Source organism: Chrysemys picta, chromosome 10 (genome assembly GCF_011386835.1).
Source record: "Chrysemys picta bellii isolate R12L10 chromosome 10, ASM1138683v2, whole genome shotgun sequence".
In the NCBI taxonomy this organism is placed as follows: Eukaryota; Metazoa; Chordata; order Testudines; family Emydidae; genus Chrysemys; species Chrysemys picta.
This window is the reverse complement of record NC_088800.1, coordinates 50,726,576-50,747,830: the sequence shown is the minus strand read 5'-3', so window position 1 is coordinate 50,747,830 and position 21,255 is coordinate 50,726,576. Positions and strand designations below refer to the sequence as shown.

At 48.0% G+C, this 21,255-nt stretch overlaps 1 protein-coding gene across 26 annotated transcripts in view; it reads left to right on the top strand.

Annotated features, from left to right (window-relative positions):
- LOC101934605 (ankyrin repeat and fibronectin type-III domain-containing protein 1-like) overlaps positions 1–21,255 on the top strand; it is a 615,848-nt gene that overhangs the window by 496,547 nt on the left and 98,046 nt on the right. Inside the window, exon 1 of one of the 26 annotated variants that reach the window (XM_005293142.5) lies at positions 9,847–10,185. The exons of 24 other annotated variants lie outside the window; for them this stretch is intronic. The gene's annotated coding sequence lies outside the window, so the exon portion shown is untranslated. Of the gene's footprint in view, positions 1–9,846; positions 10,186–21,255 lie in introns of those variants that run through there. One more of the 26 variants, XM_005293144.5, reaches the window with a different exon arrangement.

Sequence of the window (21,255 nt, the reverse complement as noted above, 5' to 3'; positions counted from 1 at the left end):
AGGAGCAGATTCTCATTTGCACCCTCTTTAAGGGCATTTTACACCATCAGAGAGAGGTAAAGGGTTCTCAGTGCAAATGAGAATTCAAGCTTCTCCTTCGAGTGATGGTCCCTATATGTATTCCATACTTGAGTGCACATCCGTGCCATGTGCCTGAGTCCGGAAGTGCTTCTTAGCAGTGTCAGTTGACTCACATGTGCATCCCCTTATGCTCTCAGCCGAGGGTATAACAGACAGTGCTCCAGTTCCCTCTTACTGCCGCATAGCTTAAGTCAGGTGGACTCCCTCACATGGTGGATGGATCCTTCCAAGGTCATGGTCAGTACCCCCTTCACTCCTCTCACTATGCAGGCCACAATCACAACAGACGCTTCTCTTGTGGGCTGGGGAGCCCATCTAAACCATCAGAAGGCCAGGGGATCTGGATGCCACAAAAGGCCAGAATGCATATAAAGGTGCTAGAACTGAGAGCAGTCTGTTTTGTGTGTCAGGCGTTTCTTCCTCTCACCTGGTCCCACCATGTTCAATTACTCTCCAACAACATCTCAGCGCTCATGTACATCAACAAGCAGGGCAGCGCCAAGTCTCCCTCCCTCTGCTCTGAGTACATCCACCTTTAGAACTGGTGCTGACCAATCAAAGGGCCAAGCCCTCTTCTCCCAACAAATCGCCAAATGGGTCTCCAGGTCCATCCATGAATGCTATACACAATCCAGTGTCCCGCTGCCTCATAGAGTCATGGCATACACCATACAAGCAGCCACATCAGCCTGCATCGCGGACATCTCATGGCAAGACATCGGTCTTGCATTGACCTGGTGCTCTGTCCACATGGTCACATCCCACTACACCATTGCCCAGGCAGTGATTGTGGATGCTGCTGTAGGCCAGGCTGTACTGCAGACTGCATGTCCTATAGCATCCTGTCACCCACCTACGCACTGCTCACTAATCACCCACATATGGACTACACATAGGGACCATCACCTGAAGGAGAAGAGGAAGTTACTTACCTGTAACTGGAGATTCTTCAAGATGTGTGGTCCCTATCTGTATTCCAATATCTGCCCTCCATCCCCACTGCTGCGGATTGTACTAATCAGCAGTAAGAAGGACACTGGAGTGGTGTTGACCTGCACAACCTATCCTCGGCTGCGAGCACGAGGGGACGCATGACGCACATGCGGATCAGTGGACGCTGCTGAGAAACACTTCCGGACTCAGGCATATGGTGTGCGTATACCCAAGTATGGAATACAAATAGGGACAACGCATCTTGAAGAACCTCCAGTTATAGGTAAGTAACCTCCTCTCTTGGGGCTGGTCCACACTAACCCCCCACTTCGAACTAAGATACGCAACTTCAGCTACGTTATTCACGTAGCTGAAGTCGAACTATCTTAGTTCGAACTTACCGCGGGTCCACACGCGGCAGGCAGGCTCCCCCGTCGACTCCGCGTACTCCTCTCGCGGAGCAGGAGTACCAGCGTTGACGGCGAGCACTTCCGGGATCGATTTATCGCGTCTAGACAAGACACGATAAATCGATCCCAGAAGATCGATTGCTTACCGCCGGACCCGGAGGTAAGTATAGACGTACCCTTGGGGTCTGTCCTGAATCAGTGGCACTGCTCACTGCAGTAAGTCCCATATAATACTGCCACTCGCAAACATTCAAATATTAGGCCCCAAACAATCCTGAGAGTGGCTGAAAAATAACAAATTTTTTTAACTATATGTACATGTTGAGTTTTTTTTGTATTTGTCATCTAGTTTCTGAGCTTTAGCTCACACTCAGGTCATGACTTCAGTCCTTTCCCTGCAGCCACGAGGACTAGAAACTTCCTTTTTTTTTTTTTTAAATGAAAACTGAGATTCTCACATAGCCCTCGGATTGCAAAGCTGGGGCTCTATGAAAAACACTCTATCCTGAGACTTATGATAAAATCTCAGGAGTTGGCAACACCAAGCAACTCAATTGGGCCTGATTCTCATTTATGCTAAGGTCCCTGATCACCACTCTGGCAGTGTAAAGGGGCAGTATAACACACACCCATTGAAATCAGTGGAAGCTTTGCTATTCATTCCAATGGGCACAAAGTCTCTGATTTGGGAATAATGAATCTTCTTGCTCTTTGGCATGTCAGTTCATTTCCTTCTTGCTGGCCTCTCTTTTCGAAAGGAAAAGGTTGCTGACAACAACAAAGAAAGGAATCTCCAAAAGGCCTCTTATGCCTAACAAGGCAAGAAGTCTGAGCTGTAATCACTGTCTTTCTAAGCTTCAATATATTACCACCCGCCCAGCCATTCCTGGCTAACATTTGCATGAACTCCAGTGTACACAACTGAAGCAGCACACAATACACATTCCAGAGGAATGGGGAAAGGAGCTAAATCATTAGAACTTATGCCGGCAGCTGCCAAGCTACTCAGGTTCCAGCTTTCTTGCTGCTGTAGCTAACAGGCTTGGTTTCTTCACCATTTTTTCATCTGTCTCTGGGGACTTTTGCCTGGGTTCTTCCACTGACGCTGAGTTCCTCCCTTTGACAAAATTACATTTTAACATTGAAAAGTCAATCAGAGCCTGGACACACAAGGGTTCTTCTTAAAACTTTCTCCTTGCAACCTGCAGATCCTTCTTACTGCCTATCTAATGCCTTTTATGTCTGGGTAGAAAAATGTTCTGCATGTGTGTTTGATGATTTCTTACCACTTGCAGGAACCCTTCTCATTCCCACCTATCAGTTCAGGTTTTGTTGCAAATCCTCCTTCTGCTTAGCTTGTGGAGCCTTGTAGGCCAGAGTATCCTACTGTGAAGGCCTCAAAGAAAGCAGAAGGATCATTGGCCTCCTCTGCTTCTGGCAGGCCTGTGCAATTCTGTCTTGGTCTATTATCCCAGGCATGCATCTATTATCCCAGGTCAACATACAGACCTTTAGTATTGCAAATGCTGGTGAAGTTAAATTCTCTGATCTGGAGTTCTTGCTGCTAGTCCATGCGCCTACTCACTGCTCCAGGCCTGGTTCCCTTTGGCTTGTGTTGCGCTACAGGCCAGCTGGTACTTGGCCAGCTTCTCATCTACTAAATGCCTCTGGTATTTCTTTCAGAGCAGCCAGCCTGGCTGGTGATCCCTGTTTTTCTGGGACAGAGGATGCATTTGAAGATAATGTCCCTGGCAAAAAGGCTGTACTTTGGAGGTAAGGCATGAGGAGTAGGGGGGAGTATCCTTGTGATTTTCAGTGTGATGCAAGGAGAGACAGAGAGAAGTGATTCCCTTCCATTTTAATTGCCAGGGAGAAGGGAAACTGAGACTTAGAGCGGGATAAAGTGAGACAGAACTCATAGCTTCAGACGTTGGCCGCCTCTGACCCTCAAGGACCAAGCCTTTTAAATAGCTTTCCGACTACACACTTCCAGGGAGAATGTGTACTGGACATCCTTGCAGGAGCCTGGTACTTGCAGCACTTGCCATAACATTGTTTTACACACCTCAGTTTGGGGCCTGTATACCTTCCCATGTTCTAAGCATGTTTAGGCCTCACCTGTGAGCATCACTTGAGCAGAATAATGGGAGATGTTGAGATGATGGACAGCCTTGGAGTGAACCTGGAAATCAACACAAAACTGATTAAAAAAGAATGGTTTTTCATGCAACGTACCGTTGGCCTGTGGAACTCACTGTCACAATGTATCTTTGAGGCCAAGAGCTTAGTAGGATTCAAGAAAGGTCTGGACATTTATAAGGGAAATAAGAACATCCAGAGTTACAATAATAAAAATTGAAAATAAACATGAAGAGATAGAAACCCTCATCCCTCATGGCACAAGTCAACTTCTGCCTATTGGGGTCAGGAGGAAACTTTGTCCAGTTATCCCAGAACTGTAGGGTTTCTTGCACCTTCCTCTGAAGCAGCTGGTACTGTCTGCTATCAGACATGGCATGCTCGACTGGATGGCTTATGTAGCTGCATCTACAGATCAAGAAGTTTTGCAATCAGCAGCAGTCCAGCTCAGGTACAGAGTCATCCTCTTCTCTGTCCTCTCCCCCCACCCCATCTTTTCTGCTTCTCCATCTTACTTCTCGTTTGCTCCTCCGCCCCACTGTTCTGTCATCATGGGACAGTCCAGCCCATGGTGGCTCCGGAATCAGCTACAAGTGGGTGTGGTTTTCAAGCCCAGGGAAAATCGGAGTGATGGGGAGTTGTCAGTTGAACATGTACTCTTCTTTGTTCCTGCTGCTGATCAAAGGGCTTGGGTCGGCTTTCACTTCCCTGGGTCAGCATGAGCTGGAAAGGGCACCACACAGTTCCCTTCCCTCTGAACTTCGCAGCAAAGTGAATCTGCCAGGGACTGTCATTCCCGCCAGCATCACTCAGCGCTTCATCGTGAGCCTCATTGCCACCATCTGTCTCTGAGGCTCTGTCTCTGTGCGGTGGCCCAGACGTCTGAGGGCCACGCTCTGGGGTTTTCCTTCCAGCAAGGTAGTTCAGGTTTTGAGCCTTGCTTGTCTATATGCTGGGGACACTCGCTCTATCTTTCCTCTTAGAATTTCCGGTGACCCCACTTCCCTCCCTATGCACCCTCGTGACAGCCGGGATCAGCCCATATGCTTGTGCTAATGGGCCCTAGTACTACCCAGCTGGCGACTCGGAGCACGGTGTTCTTGGTGTAAGGCACTGGGATCTGTGAAAACACGCTTCCCCCAGGACTTCAGCAGAGCTCAAGTAGGCATGGTGTAGACTAGCTGTTCAGTCAGGATTTTCCCGGGGGGAACGAGGCTGGTGTCAGAACAATGGTGCCACTGCCAAACCTAAAGCTGCAGGGTGCTCCTGCAAGCCAGAAGGATTCCGCCCCATCAGGGGCAGTGTGCTGTGGGGATTTAACTGCTTGTGCTCCATTGTTGCATAGTATAGAATAGAGCTGCTTCTTGATGACTCAGAGCTCTGTGGGGAAAGCAACATGAGCCCTCTGTCGAACAAGGAGGGGTTTCCCTAGCATCTAGGCCCTAGCGGGGCAAATCACATGTTTCTCTCCTCTTCCCCTTCTGTCCAGCCTCCATCCACTACTCCCCTAATACTCACCAGTAATGCCCCTGCTCTGGGCTACTTAGAAATAGCTAAGACAGATGTAGCTAGGCTAGATAGTGCTAGAGATGGCAGAGCCATGAAAAAAGGTTGTACACTGAATCTTGGGTCATATAGCATGGGACCCACTTGACTGGTATCTCAAGGACCTCCAGCATTGCTTAAACCGGCCCTGGCTGGTTGTACTTATTCTTAGAACTGGTTGAAACCTCCAAATTAATTTCTGCAAAGAAAAACTCATTTTTTTCACTAAACAAATTTTAAAGAAAATGACACAAAAATTGTGTTTGATTTTGAATTGAAAATTTCAGTTTGGCTTTTGAAAACCAAAACGAAAGGAAAATTTCTATTTGAAATTATACAAAAATGTCTCTTTTTGAATTTTTCTCTCAAAAATTGAAAACTGTATGAAAATCAACTTGGTTTTGCCAAACATTTCAATTTTCATAAAGTTGCCTCTTTTTATTCTAAAAATTCGTAACGTTTTTTGTTCTAAAAGGTTCAACCAACTCTGGTTATCATTGTATGTCCTTTCCTGGGCTGAATCTATCCCTAGTCAACATTAGTTAATTGACCGGGCAGTTTTCATTATGCACGCCGTAGAGCCAGGAGTGACGGCTGCATTCAATGAAATCAAACTGGGAATGCAGAGTTGGATTTCCTCAATTACGTCTAACTCCCTAGACGTAACAACACAAGGGCTTCACTGACAGGAACCAAAATAATGTGCCCACCTGCAGGCAACTCTAGCTTTTTTGCCGCCCCAAGCACGGCAGTCAGGCAGCCTTCAGCGGCATGCCTGTGGGAGGTCCCCGGTCCTGCGGATTCGGCAGCATGCCCACGAGAGGTCCGCTGGTCCCGCGGCTTCGGCGTACCCACCGCCAAATTGCCACCAAATCCGTGGGACTGGCGGACCTCCTGCAGGCATGCCGCCGAAGGCTGCCTGACTGCCGCCCTTGCAGGGACCGGCAGGGCGCCCCCCGTGGCGCTGGTGCCTGGAGCCACCGCTGCCTGCAGGGGCTTGTGAACGCACCCCATGGGCAGCTGAGACCCAAGCCATGAGGAAGTCAGGTAGAACGAAAAGGCCAGTACTAGAGACCTCAGGCTGTGTTGTCCACTAACATAAATCCTTCAAACCAAGTTGGGGCGAGGGTCTTAGCACTGAGTAGGTCTGGTGGGGTGTGAAATTGACAACACTAGTTATGGATACCAGGAGCTGCATGGAAATTTTGCAATGAGTTTATTTTCCGGTCCTTGTTATAAATACCCTCATTCTAAAACCCACTTTGCCATAATGCTCAAGCACAGCTGCGCTACATTTTTAGACCTACATGTAAGGTATCTCCGTCCCTCCACCCCCCTCGCCTCCCCCTTGGGTGCACCTAAGGGCCCTGTGTCTGTGATCAGAAATAGATAGTATCCACTGACTTGCTAATTGTAATGCATCCTGATAATGCCAGCTATAATTAGCTATGTGTATCAGAGCTGGTTTGTTGGCGGAAGTTTTCCTGACCCCATTATTCTACTTTAAATAGAGGACTTTGCAAGGGGGGGAGGGAGGGGCCTGGAGTGCCTCACAAAGCTCAGCGTTTCAGAGCCAGATCTTGCTAAATCTAACTTAGCCATCTCTGTAGAGGCCAGTGTGGATTCAGTTTAACTAGCTGTGTGTCCATACAGAGATAATGGCATATGCTGCTTTTTATAAAACACTGCTTGGCTCACAGGGTATGTGATGAATAGACACAAGGGCAGATAGGTTCACTGCTGCAGGGTATCTACTCTATGCTCATAGACTCTGAAGGGCTCACTCTGCTAGCATGTAAGGGGTTAATGTGTTACCATGGCTTCGCAACCCTGACTGATCTATCTGGGTGACTTTAGGGCGCCCATAAAATGCAACTTTTAGCCCTAATCGGAGGCAAGGGTGGTATAGAGAGGAACAGTTCAGGCTTCCCATACACACTGCACTTGTATCCTGAGCTGCAGCACCCCTCTAGTCCGGTCATGAGCCCTTCACAGCTCTCCCTATGCACCTATGGCTTGCCTTGCTGCTCTTCCCTCTGTTCCAGTCCCACCCTCTACCTCCCACCAGATCCACAATGCACCCAATTCCCAGTTTGCAGCATCCCTGGGACTTACGGTTGGGCTTCAGGAAGTCTCCAAGTGCAAGTTGTTCCTAGCCTGCAGTGTAAATCCTGTTCCAGTCTGGGACTCCCTCTGAACAGAAATGGCCAGCTGTGCTTATCTGCACCAAATTAACTACTTTGTGGTGTGAACCAGCTTTTCTCAGGTACTCAGGTGAGACCATTAAACTTATTTGACTTTTGATCTAAACTTCTGAGGCAGTTTAAAGAGTATGATCCTACTCTGCCCTGTCTTGCTTCCTTGATTGTATCACAAACTCACCCTAAGCATATAGATACAAAAGCCCTTAGCTTCCTTTTCCTGCAGTCCCACTCAATTTCATATGTTATAACACAGGACACAACATTGATACACCCTCCAAGATGGTACCCTGCGAAGATTGTACTGGCTGAATACTCTGGGACCAACTATTTCTGCATATAGTTTGCCAACTACTGTTTTGTCTATCCAATCTATCCTGAGGACATCAGCATGGTAAAGCAGCACCTATTTTGACAATTGTGCAGTTCGATAACATTACATACAAGGAGGAGAAAGCACTTCATGTAATATCCTGCAGCCAGACCTCAGGCTATGATATCATTGGATCTTACAAGCTAATCAGGGTTGAGTCAGGTCAGCAAATGGATGGGAAATTAGGTATTTCAGGAAGTCGTGCTGGTGAGTTCTTCCACCGGAGTCAGTGCTAGACCAATGTCTTATTGTGGAGTTGGGGACATTGCTTTGCTGGAGACATCTGTCTCAAATGAAATGTAAAGCTGAGGTCCTGATTGCTTCTTGTCATTAAATATCTTGTGTTGCTTTTTGTGACGGTAAACATGTAACCCCATTGTTTTGGCCACATTCCAGTAGTATCTGTATTGAACCTTCCATTGCAGTTTCAGTTGGATGCAGTGTTTTTTTCCCCTTTCTGTCCTAACCTACCAGGTAATGTTGCCGTTTGTTGTTAAACTGTTGGTGTGTTCTAGCTGAAATTAACCCAAGAACTGCCACTGCCATCACTGCAATCTCTCCTGGCCTCACCTAGACACTGGGAGATGGAGTTTTCGGAATTCAGCAGATAAGCATTAGTCCCTTGAGCTCATATGGAATAAATGGGGGGGACCCATTGCTTGGCCAAAAGCTGGTTTGATTTGACATTTGCAAGGTGTACATAACCTACCCATTTGCATATATGGCAGTGTGGTGCCAGCCTCTGGCTGTCAGTAGGCACTGGAGCTGGGCCGATGTGCACGATGGAAAAGGAGACCGAATGGAACAAGAAAGGTAGTACAAATATGATGTGTTTTTGTCATCTGAAGTTTTTGGTGCATAAAACTCTGCAAGGGAATGGCCATTGTGCATGATGTGTCCCAAAGGGAATAGTACACAACGGGGTGGGGGGAGTTTTGGGCTGTGCTGTCTTCTATCCAATAAAGTCCCCCAAAGATTAACTAGGACAGTCGGCTCTTCGACTGTGGGATCCCACACCAACACAGAAACTGAAGAGTTCAGCTGTCCCAGGCAGCTGAGTTATCAGCTGCTTCATGAGCATCACCTGTTGCTGAATGTAACAGTGGTGAAGAACTGCACGCAGGGCGTTTTAGGCTCAGGGAATCACATGGGCTTTAGAAGATCATATACTGTAGGGCTCAATCTTGCAAGGTGCTGAGCACCTTCAGCTGCCCTTGTCTTCAGTGGAAGTTGGGTGTGCTCAGTGTTTGTACGTGATCAGACTCCCCAGACCTCCATCTGCCCTGTGCTGGGATCTGATGTCCCTAACCCATCCGCAGGCCATGCCTCATTTAGCTACGACTGCAGCCCACGGAGAGGAGCATGGTGTGCAATGGCTGGGGTTGGCCATTGGTGCCTATAGAATAAGTAGGCTACCAATGGTTCCCTCTTGTTAGACCACTAACTTTTTATTACTTATAGGGTTCAAATAAGAACTACATAAATTCATGGAGGATAGGTCCATCGGTGGCTATTAGCCAGGATGGGCAGAGATGGTGTCCCTAGCCTCTGTTTGCCAGAAGCTGGGAATGGGTGACAGGGGATGGATCACTTGGTAATTACCTGTTCAGTTCATTCCCTCTGGGGCACCTGGCATTGGCCACTGTCGGAAGACAGGATGTTGAGCTAGATGGACCTTTGGTCTGACCCAGTATGGCCGTTCTTATGTTCTCATCACCGACATATTTTTGTTGGGTGGTCAGATTTCCAGGTGGAAGGGAGTTGTCAGAACAGGTTTCTATGGGAAGCTGGTAGTCCCACAGATAAGAGGACATTGTAGCCAAGTGGTTTCATCTCTGGATGTGCCCCCAGCAGTGGAATTGGTCAAAAGCTGAGTGCAAGTGTGTTTTTGGACTTCCTGCAGGTTACGCTGCGAGTGTCTGAGAAGCAGGGAGTTAGCAACCATTCCCCCACAGGCCCTGCTGCTGAACCGAGGGTATACTTTGCTTTTGACTCTCTCTTTGCCTTTTTTTTGTTGTTGTTGAGTCCGCACAATGACTTGTTGTTATGTAAAACACCAGTGAGAGTGAGCCAGACAGAGAGAGGGAGAGATTCTTTAGTGTTGGAATCTGAGTCACATGGGCCTGTTTTATATCCCCCTCTGCTAATCTCGTTTCTATAGAAACAAGATTGAAAAAAAAAAGTTGAGCTGAGAGCGAGAGAACCGAGGTGATGGGTGAGGGAAATATAGGTGGCGAATGAGGAGGAAGGGCCAGCGTGTGTGGGGGACGTGTAGGCAGGATAGGCTCGAGAGGGGATCTGGCAGTTGCAAAGTGGGGACGGACCAACGGACACTATTCCCAGCATGAGTGATTAGCTGTGACGGAGCGCTCGTGCACACGCGCGTATGTGTGTTGGGGGGGGATTGTTTGTTTGTTTGTTTGAAACATTTTCTGAAATGAACTGATCCTTCCAAGAAGGGGAATCAGGAGAGACTGAAAGAAAGGGACCGGAGCATTGGCAGGTGAGTGAGCAAACGGGGTAACAGGAACCCACCTAGAGGGCTCCAATGCCAGCCAGTTTGTGTGTGTGTTTGGCATTCTTTCCTAAGTGAGCTTGCCACAGTGAGAGTGAATAGTGGTGAATGGGACCCAGGGCACACTGCCACTCAAAGACATCAGCATGTGTAAGAACATGCCATTCTGGGCATCCAGGTGAGAGGGGTTTTGCAACAAGACACCTGCATTAGACTGATTGAGTGGAGGGCTGTTTGGTGTTATTTCCTTTCTGAAGCCTGAGGAATGTTAAGCCCTGGCTCCCTAAAAGGCTGCTGCTGCATGGGAAGCAGCTCCCCATGTTAATGGTCAGGTTTGATTTTTGATTCCAATTGCATCCATGTAAATAAATAGCCCTGGTGAGCCAAATCTCTCTGGAATGTAACTCATGCAGTGAGCAGTGCTCTCTCCCTTCCCGCTCATGTGCGATGAGTCCTCCTGAGTCCCGGCATGAGGCGTGTGTGCCCATCAGCGTGACCCCAGTTAGAAAGTTGGATCCTTAAGCGACAGAATCGTGATTGGAGGGTTGGGGAGGCAGCAAAATCATTCATTTGTTTTGGTTGCTGTAGAGAGTCTGGGCTGCTCATAACCATTGCACCAGTGTGTGCACTGCTTCCCAGGACCATAGCCTATCTATAAGCACGTGTGTTGCCTCTTGGGATGCAGTGCCATCTGTAACTATAAAGCATGAGAATATCTGCTGCCTTCCTGAACCATAACCATTGCATAAGCACATGGCTTGTCTTTGGCTTGCTCTAGTCAGTGCACAGGTGTAAGTTTTTCCTATCTGGAATATGGGTTCTAAGTTTCGATTGCACAAATGCACATGCTCTTTCCAGCCTGTCTATTGCCACTCCATAAGTATGTGTCTTGCAGGGCTTAACTTGTCTGTAAGCATTGTGCAAGGGTGAGTGCTGCCTACACCAGTTCTGGTCTGGCTGTAGTTATTGGACAAACGCAATCTGGTCTTTCTGTAACCACTGCATGGAGGTGAGTTCTGCCTACCTGGACCCCTGACTATCTGTAACCATTGCAGCGAGCCTGAATGCTGCCCGCGTGGTTTCCAGTGTGTCCTGTAACGCTGCACTTGAGACTCTGGGATGGGCTTAACCACTCCACAAACACACCTGTTTCTTCCTGAGACTTGGGACTTTCTGAAATGATTGTATAATCAAGCACGTGACCTTCTGTAAATACAAATTGCAATAACTCTTCCAGACTCCCATTCATGAGGGCCTAGTGTAGAATTCAGAAGGAGTGGTTGTTAGCAGGTGCCTGTTCTGGCAGGTATAGCACGGGAGTGAGCTGGTGAGATGTGATCTGGTTCTAGGTTACAGGAAGAATGGTCTGTCAGAGTAGTTGGGATACGGTGCACACTTGCTCTTGTAGTTTGTTGGGATTTCTCTTCTAATCACTTTCCTCTCACTATACTGCTAGGGCAATACACGCTGGGCCCAGTTAATTTCTGATATAAACCTAGTGAAGCCATTAGGATGAATTGGGCCCACTATATTTTTGGTTTCAACTGAGCTTTGCCAACTGTCACTCAGCCATTCCCATGGACTAGCAAGTGAGTCAAACACAATTTTAAAAAATTTCACCATCACCTTTATAAAGGGCAAGTGAGTTGACTTTGTGCCTGGGCTGGTACATCTTTGTGACAACTTAGCAAGACTCTGCTAACTGAAGAGCACGTCAGAACCAAGGCATCCAGCTCTCACCGTGCTGCTTCTTGGTTTCTCTCCTCTTTCACTCACTAGTGCTCCTGCTGCCTGTGAGCATTCACTTGAACAATCTGATTTTGGAAGACTCATCCATTGTGGTGGTAGAATCAGAGAACTCTGTCTGGGTCAGATGAGGAGCTTCCTGGCTTGAATGTTGAGGCAATATCATTAATGTCTTCCCTGCCTGTGCTGTGCAGGAGAAGAGGCTGGAAGAGGATGAGCAGGGATGGGAGCAGACAGCTACTTGTTGTAGCCAGGCCCAGGACACTAGCTTTGAGCCTGAACACGCGCTGCTTTGGGGAAGGGTTTGACTGGGTTACTTCCAGAGTTCTCTTTGCTGCTTCCACTCATGCCAGGGGACCATACCAGTGAGCAGTTGTAGGAAGAATAGAACAAATAATCAAAATATACCAGGTTTTGTGACTGTTGCTAAGGCCATGGCAGTGCCAGGATCCAACCAGCAGTGTTTGTGTCTAGTCTGGTCCAGGTGACTTTTTCTCATGTCAAGGAGCAGGCATTGAGGCTGGTGTGATGGTCACATTTACCATGTGGCATTCCTGCTGTGCACTTATGTGAGAATCATAGAATATCAGGGTTGGAAGGGACCTCAGGAGGTCATCTAGTCCAACCCCCTGCTCAAAGCAGGATCAATCCCCATACAGATTTTTGCCCCAGATCCCTAAATGGCCCCCTCAAGGATTGAACTCACAACCCTGGGTTTAGCAGGCCAATGTTCAAACCACTGAGCTATCTCTCCCCCCTAAGTATCTGTACCATGGCTAATGTGAAGCTTCCTCATCCAAGGGAATATCTGTGGTGTCTGCCCTAAAGTCAATGAGTCCAGCCCCCTGCCTTCACTAGCAGGACCAAGTGCTGATTTTGCCCCAGATTCCTAGGTGGCCCCTGAAGGATTGAACTCACAACCCTGCCTTTAGCAGGCCAATGCTCAAACCACGGAGCTATCCATCCCCCCCATGTGCATGAAGCTGTACTTTTATATGAGAGCAAACGTGATGCCATGCATAGCTGTGATAATTCCCATGTCCCCATCATGTTTTCTGCTGGTTTTAGTTAGTTGCCATGTTAAACTAAAGGCTTTTTTGAGGGGAGTGGGATCAGGGTGTTATTAGGAGGGAATAGCTGCAAGCTTCTCCACAGCTGATAAATATTTTTGTAGACAGGATGAAATGTTCTGATTTAAATGCTGAAATGGGGCAGTGAGCATGTTTAATCTGGCTGCAGATGGTAAATCCTGGAGGTGTGATTGACAGTACAACATGGTAACTGAACAGCCTTCTCTGATAGGTAGGAGAGGATTCTTTCCACCACTGTGGTTGATACTTGATCTGATGGTTTTCTGTGTGTGCTCCCTTGGCTTCTCTGAGGCAAAGAGAAAACAAATCAAAACCTTTGCAGGTGCAGAATTGAAGGAAGAAGCTCTGGAAATTCCAAACCTTGCTTGCCAAGCAGAGTTCTCCTGCTGGAAGGCATGTTAGGCTTCTACTGGCATTCGGTAGCAATCACTGAGGACAGGTGACATTCAGTAAAGCGTTGGGTTTCTCCTCTATAGTGGGTGGATAATGGATATGGCTCACTTCAGTCCCCTTTTATTGGGTTGGGATTAAATTCAGCTAGAACCCACCTGGTCTGCTGTGTGCTCTAAAGGGCTTTGTCCAGCAGGAAGTTGTAAAGTTGCCGCTCATTGTGTGGGATGCTCTGCATGGCCACATTTCCAGCTAGCTCTTTAAGAGGCACTCTCACATGCTGGGGCAGGAACCAGTTGCAGAGACTGAGATTACTGGGCTGGATTACATCAGCATCAGCACTGTGTTTAGTTTATACATTATTTTTTGTTGTTAGGTAAATTACCCTAAAGCCCGCCTCAGTTGTCCTTCAAATATCACATCTGTGATAGCTCTGCTGCAACCTGGCAGTCAGAGATAGGGTGACCAGACAGCAAGTGTGAAAAATCGGGACATGAGATGGGGGGTAATAGGAGCCTATATAAGAAAAAGACCAAAAAATTGGGATTGTCCCTATAAAAATGGGGACATCTGGTCACCCTAGTCAGAGAGAGGGGGACAGTGGTTCTCAAACTGTGGTTTGTGGATCACCGGTGCTCATTGGAGCTCTTCACGGAGGTTCATAGAGGGACGTGGTTTGAGAAGCAAGGAGGAGGGAGGTATCCCTAACTGCTCCACGCAATGAAAAAGCTGGAGATTGCACCTGATCCCCATTCCCACCCAGCTCCCATTCCTGCTTTCTGAATGACGTCCTATTCTGCGTGTGCTGAGGCTGGAGAAGGTCCATTTTAAAACATTGAATAAAACTGCCAGCTATGGCAGTAGGAGTCAGCTGGAATGGCATGGATATGGGTGCTGTGCAACACCCTGGAGAAGGTTAGCCATTATGTTGTGCCTAATCCTATTGGCCATGCTGATGGGAGCAATAGGGTGTCCTCGGTTTTTCAGCAGCTGATCAGTCCACTGAACAAAAAGCAACTGTCCCTTTCTAGGTCTTTCGTGCACACCTAGATCAACTGATGTTAAGCTGCTGGAATGACATTCATTCCAATTTCTTCTGAGACATGCAGCACCTCAGTGTTCTCATCTGTGTATTGGGGGTCATAATACCAGCAATACATCGCAGGGGGCTTGTTGGGATTGATTCAGTCAGTTTGTGAAGCGCTGTGAGCTCCTCGCATGGAAGGTGCATTGGAAATGAAAATATTACTGGTGGTGTTTATTGTTATTACTGTGGTGTTCTCTTCTGCTACGTGAGAGGAAGAATAGGGGCCACCCCTTTGCACTGCTAGGTAGGTTGTGACTAGTCTGCAAACAGCCATGCTACAAGAAATGTACAAAGTGGCATTTAAGCAGAGGATATCAAGACATTTACAGATGCTTCAGTGAAACCAGACAGTTTCCCAATCAGTGTATCAGAGCATTTGGGGTCCTCATTTCAAAGTAATAAGAAAGCAACTAACTCTCACCCACACACATTATAGTTCATAAATTCCAAGGCCCGAAGGGACCACTGTGATCATCTAGTCAGAATTCTTGTAAAGAGGGAGGGAGGCAGGCCAGCCAACCCCCAGGGGACAGGTGAGAGCCCTCGCCCCACTGCAGTAGAAGAATGGTGATTGGACTGATGGTGGTAATCCAGCCTTTGAAGCAATTGATGCTGAAGCCTTTCTGCCTATTGCTTGCTGCATATCAGTTAATTGCCTTGGGTTATGCATTTCTGGTGATGGGGATACTGCAAACTGCCTGATTTATCTGCATATAGTCACAATGTAGCAGGTATGATTCATCCCCCTACTGCAGTACAGTTTATATAAACCAGTATTGTATAAATAGCCAGATGATACTGTACTATTCTCCTAGGTTTCTAATTGAAAAAATACCATTGGAACTTTCAGATCCACACAGGAAGCAGGAGTTTGCTTTAATGAGTTGTGGAAAAGATGTTCCTCCAGAACTGCAATAGCCTGATAACTGGAAATGGTTATGCTAATGAAATTTTCAGATGATGCTGAACTGGGAAGGGTCATCAATGTCCTATGCCATCAATGATGGCATAGGAAAGATGGACTAGTGGGGAGGGCATTGGACTGGGTCTCAAAAGACCAGGATTCGAGTTCTGGTTCAGGCACTGTGGGCAAGACATTTAATGGATTCATACGTTTTTAAGGCCTCCTAACACAGGCCGTAGAATTCCACCTCATTACCCTGTATTGAGCCCAGTAACTTGTGTTTAGCTAAAGCGCATCTTCCAGAAAAGCATCTGGTCCTGATTTAAAGATTTCAGGAGATGGAGAACTATCTCCCTTGGTAGTTTGTTACAATGGTTAATCACCCTCACTGTTAAAAATGTGTGCCTTCTTTCCAACTGGAATTATTTGTCTGGCTTTCACTTCCAGCCGCTTGACTCTGCCCTGGGCCTCAGGTCCCCATCTGCAAAGTGGGGTTAGAAGAGACCTAGCTCACAGGGGTGTTGTGAGGATAAAATTCCTTACTGATTGTGAGGTGCTGAAGGCTACATAAATATCTAGATAGATAGATCATCCAAAGGGATCTAGGGAGGCATAAACATGATCCAAAAATAATGAAATGAGATTCGACTGGGCGGGGTGGTGGTGAATGATGCAGAGTACAGGAAAGAGAAACCCAGAGTGCTGTTGTGATGATGAAAGTGACCTAGGGTTGAGAGTGACAGCAAGTTAGGTATGTGTGCAATGCCATATGACAGCAAAAAAGGCCTGTGCAATTTGAGGCTCTGGGTGCAAAGGCATCAGACCAGCAAGGTGACTGTGATAGGCTCTGAGGGGATTGGTGGTCAGTTCTGGGCACTAGAAATTGACTAATTGGAGAAGTCCTAGAGGTCGAGAGGAACTGATTGAATAAAGAAGATTTTAGAAGTTATGTATGTTGCAGTTTGGTCTGGTACGGTGCTTTTGGGGGAATGTGATGACTGTAGAGTGTAAGCAGCAAGAAGAGAGTGTAATTCTGTTGAGGGGTCCCAGAGGGAATTACTAGGAATAATGAGATGAAATTAAGAACAACATTTAGGCTGAATAGCATCAAAAACCTCCAGACAGTGGGGTCTATTGGACTGTAGAATAGTCTCTGGTGGGGAATGGCAGACCTATTACTTGAGATTGCTTAAAACTAGACAGCAAAAAGCACTAGGAAGTATAGTATAAGGAGCACTCCTGTGCTGGCAGAGACATGGGCTAGATAATCAGAGGGGTCTTTCCTACCTCTGTGGTTCTTTGGGCCCAATCCTCCCATTTGATGAGTGCTTCCTGATAGGTGCTGAAAGCCCTCAACTCCTATTGAGTGCAGTGGGAGCTGCAGGTGCTCAGTACTACTCAGATGGCACTCATCCTCTTGCAGGATCCAGCGCTCTGTCAGTAGAGAGTGCTGAGGACAGCTGGGAGAGGAGGCAAGGGTAGGGGACGCAGGATATTAGTTCCACCAGTGCAGCATTCACCTTGGACTCCATGCTGGCAGGTGGCTAAACAGAATAGTGGAAAATGCAACACAAGAACTGGGAAGTCAAAGGTAGTTACATTCACTGTACGCCAGGCTTGAACTTGGTACAAAATGTCCCATTTCTAAAGGCCATCACTACAGAACCTTTACTTCCATGTTCCCTCTTTCCCTGTCTCACAGCTTGAACACAGAAGCTGCCTGAAAGATGAGAGATCACTTTACCAAGCCTCAGCTAATTGAAATATTACTCATTATGAGCTTTGACATGGGATCAAAGGAAAGTGTTTAATGACAGCACTGGTGTTTGTGCAATGCATTCTATTAGACAGACTTAATGAGATGTTTAAATTGTTCCTAATCTAACTCCTTCTCCCCCCAGCGGTTTCTTCAGTGTTGAGAAAAATCTGTATTTTTTAAAAGACAAACTCCCATCCCTTACATCAAAGCAACTGATTTTTTTAAATTGTAAAGAATGACCCCAGAAGGTCTGACCGACTCTTTCCCAGTGGTGATATTTACAGAGACGTCTTCTCCTTCCAAAAAACTATCTCCACCCTGTCCCAAGCAACAGCAATTTGTGAACTGAAAAATAAATCAATAACCAGAGTTAATGCATTGAAGATGTCTGTGTTTAAAATATATCTGGAAAAACGGCTAGCCATTCATGGTCTGTTTAATTATTGGACAGCAAGAGAGGCAGAGAGCTCACATTTCTGAGAAATACCTTTTTGGGGGGTATTTTGTTCCATTTAAATCAGTTGAGAAATGTATTAACTTAAAAAAAATATAGATACACAAACTGGTACAAATGCCATATGAGCAGATTAGAGAGACACGGTGGGGGAAGTGGTATCTTTTCTTGGACCAACTTCTGTTGGTGAGAGAGACAAGTTTTTGAGCCACACCAAGCTCTTTGTCAGGGCTGGGAAAGGAACTCCCAGCATCACAACAAAATGCCCGGTGCTGTGACACTGGGAGTAGCTTTCCCAGACCTGAAGAAGAGCTCTGTGTAGCTTGAAAGCTTCTCTCTCACCAGCAGAAGTTGGTCCAATAAAAGATATTGCCTCCCCAACCTTGTCTCTCTAATATCCAGGGATCGGCACAGCTACAGCTACACTGCATACACATATGAACAGGTTGAAGTTTGTTTCCTTGCCATGCAGATCCGTGCGGGTGGTTCTCATTCAGATGTGTCAGATCACCAGGGCCTCTGTCCATATGGTTTACACCTTTGCAGCCAGACTTATCACCTTCCCTGGTTTTTCCACATTAGTCTTGTGTCCCAGTTTTTCTTTCTCTGCACTCCACCCCCCCACCCCCACCCTCGCATACACACACACACAGCACAGAAGCAGGGGGAGAGAGTGAGAACTGTTAAAAGTTTGAAGCTGTTGCAGGACATTGTCCATCATCGGTGCAGCATTCTTGTTAAGAGAGAGAAGATTGATTGTTCTTGGAGAAGTAGTGTGGCATAGCAGATTGGATACTGGACCGGGAGTCAAGATACGTGGGTTCTACTTTCAGCTCTGCCATTGAGCTTGGGCTAGTCACTTCAGTTCTGTACCCCTGGGTATCCTTGCTCTGCCTTGTCTGTTTAGACTGTAAGTTCATCAGGTCAGGGACTATCTCTCGCAATGTGCATGCCAGGTGCAGTGGGGCCCTGGTATCATTAAGCACTAATAATGACAGCAGTACATTTTAGGGTTTTAAATGTCAAATGCTGTTGCTTGATGCTCAGTTTACAAGAAAGAAGGGTGGAGAGTTTGGCTGGGGTGCTAGGCACTGCCAGCCCTGCAAGCTGAACTTGGGATCTGAAAGTCAACGTGGGTCTTTTCTGGCTTGTGCTTCATCAGTGGTCGCCAGCAATAATTCTGCAGGACAAATTCTACCCTGAGCTACACCTCTAGAGCCCCACAATCCTCAAATTCTGCTCTCAGTTTATACCGATGCAGCTCCACGGGAAGATGGCTGAATTTATTTGAGAATGACCTTCATGATGTGCAAGCAGAACTAGATTGCAGCTTCCTTTTTTTGGAGGGCTAACAGAAAGGAAAAGCAGCAAATCCTCAAATCTGAGTCACAAAAGTCAGTGCCGGAGACTCTGCATGTGCAGACCTTGTGGGTTTGGTGATGCTGTTTGGGGAAAGTCCCATTTCAGAGCAGACGAGTATTTAAAACAAAACAGAGAGTAAAACACAGAGGAAATGGCTCAGACTGGCAGTGGCTACCAGCAGCTGAGGACGACTTGTGGAACCCCTCTGGGAAGCCTGTGATGGTGCTTCTGACATGCCTGGTGAGAGCGGTGATCGAATGATGCAACGTCCACCATCCCATTTCAGCACCTCACTCTGGCTTTTCTGGCTTCTTCTTGCCTGGGCATGCTTCAGGGAGCAGTGCCATGGAACCATGCAGAGGAGTCCACTCTGAAGAAGTGAACTGCAGCTCAGCCTGAGGGAGGGCTGAGGGTTTTCACTCATTCTTGTCTTCTTTTGTATCAAGAGGGGAGTAGGGACTTGGTGGTTAGGAGGGCTGTAGCATAGCAGAGGGGATGCAGTTATATCTCAGGTCTGGAGGTTCCCAGAATATTGTAATGCATTGCCAGCAGTTTGAGGGAAGTGATTATTCCCCTCTATTCGGCACTGGTGAGGCCACATCTGGAGTATTGTGTCCAGTTTTGGGCCCCCCACTACAGAAAGGATGTGAACAAATTGGAGAGTCTCCAGCGGAGGGCAACGAAAATGATCAGGGGCCTGGAGCACATGACTTATGAGGAGAGGCTGAGGGAACTGGACTAATTTAGTCTGCAGACGAGAAAAGTGAGGGGGGATTTGATAGCAGCCTTCAACTACCTGAAGAGGGGTTCCAACGAGGATGGAGCTTGGCTGTTCTCAGTGGTACCTGATGACAGAACAAGGAGTAATGGTCTCAAGTTGCAGTGGGGGAGGTTTAGCCTGGATATTAGGAAACTCTATTTCACTAGGAGGGTGGTGAAGCACTGGAATGGGTTACCTAGGGAGGTGGTGGAATCTCCTTCCTTATAGGTTTTTAAGGTCAGGCTTGACAAAGGCCCTGGCTGGGATGATTTAGTTGGGGATTGGTCCTGCTTTGAGCAGGGGGTTGGACTAGATACCTCCTGAGGTCTCTTCCAATCCCAATCTTCTATCATTCTATGAGGCACTATAATAGCAACAATGCAGGGGTGTCTCGAAGCTGGGTGTTCCCGGGGGCTGTAACAGAGCAGCGGGGATGCAGGGGTGTCTTGGTGCTGGGGGCTCCTGGGGACTGTAATGTAGCAGAGGGGACGCAGGGGTGTCTCAGTGCTGGGGGCTCCTGGGGACTGTAATATAGCAGAGGGGACGCAGGGGTGTCTCGGTGCTGGGGGCTCCTGGGGACTGTAACGTAGCAGAGGGGATGCAGGGGTGTCTCGGTGCTGGAGGTTCCCAGGGGCTGTAATGTAGCAGAGGTGATGCAGGGGTGTCTCGGTGCTGGGGGCTCCTGGGGACTGTAATGTAGTGGAGGGGATGCAGGGGTGTCTTGGTGCTGGGGGCTCCTGGGGACTGTAACGTAGCAGAGGGGACGCAGGGTTGTCTCGGTGCTGGGTGTTCCCAGGGGCTGTAACAGAGCAGAGGGGACACAGAGGTGTCTCAGAGCTGGAGGTTCTCAGGGGCTGTAATGTAGCAGAGGGGACGCAGGGGTGTCTCGGTGCTGGGGGTTCCTGGGGACTGTAATGTAGTGGAGGGGACGCAGGGGTGTCTTGGTGCTGGGGGCTCCTGGGGACTGTAATGTAGTAGAGGGGACGCAGGGGTGTCTTGGTGCTGGGGGCTCCTGGGGACTGTAATGTAGCAGAGGGGACGCAGGGGTGTCTTGGTGCTGGGGGCTCCAGGGGACTGTAATGTAGTAGAGGGGACGCAGGGGTGTCTCGGTGCTGGGGGCCCCTGGGGACTGTAACGTAGCAGAGGGGACGCAGGGGTGTCTCGGTGCTGGGAGTTCCTGGGGACTGTAACGTAGCAGAGGGGACACAGGGGTGTCTCGGTGCTGGGGGCTCCTGGGGACTGTAACGTAGCAGAGGGGATGCAGGGGTGTCTCGGTGCTGGAGGTTCCCAGGGGCTGTAATGTAGCAGAGGTGATGCAGGGGTGTCTCGGTGCTGGGGGCTCCTGGGGACTGTAATGTAGTGGAGGGGACGCAGGGGTGTCTTGGTGCTGGGGGCTCCTGGGGACTGTAACGTAGCAGAGGGGACGCAGGGTTGTCTCGGTGCTGGGTGTTCCCAGGGGCTGTAACAGAGCAGAGGGGACGCAGAGGTGTCTCAGAGCTGGAGGT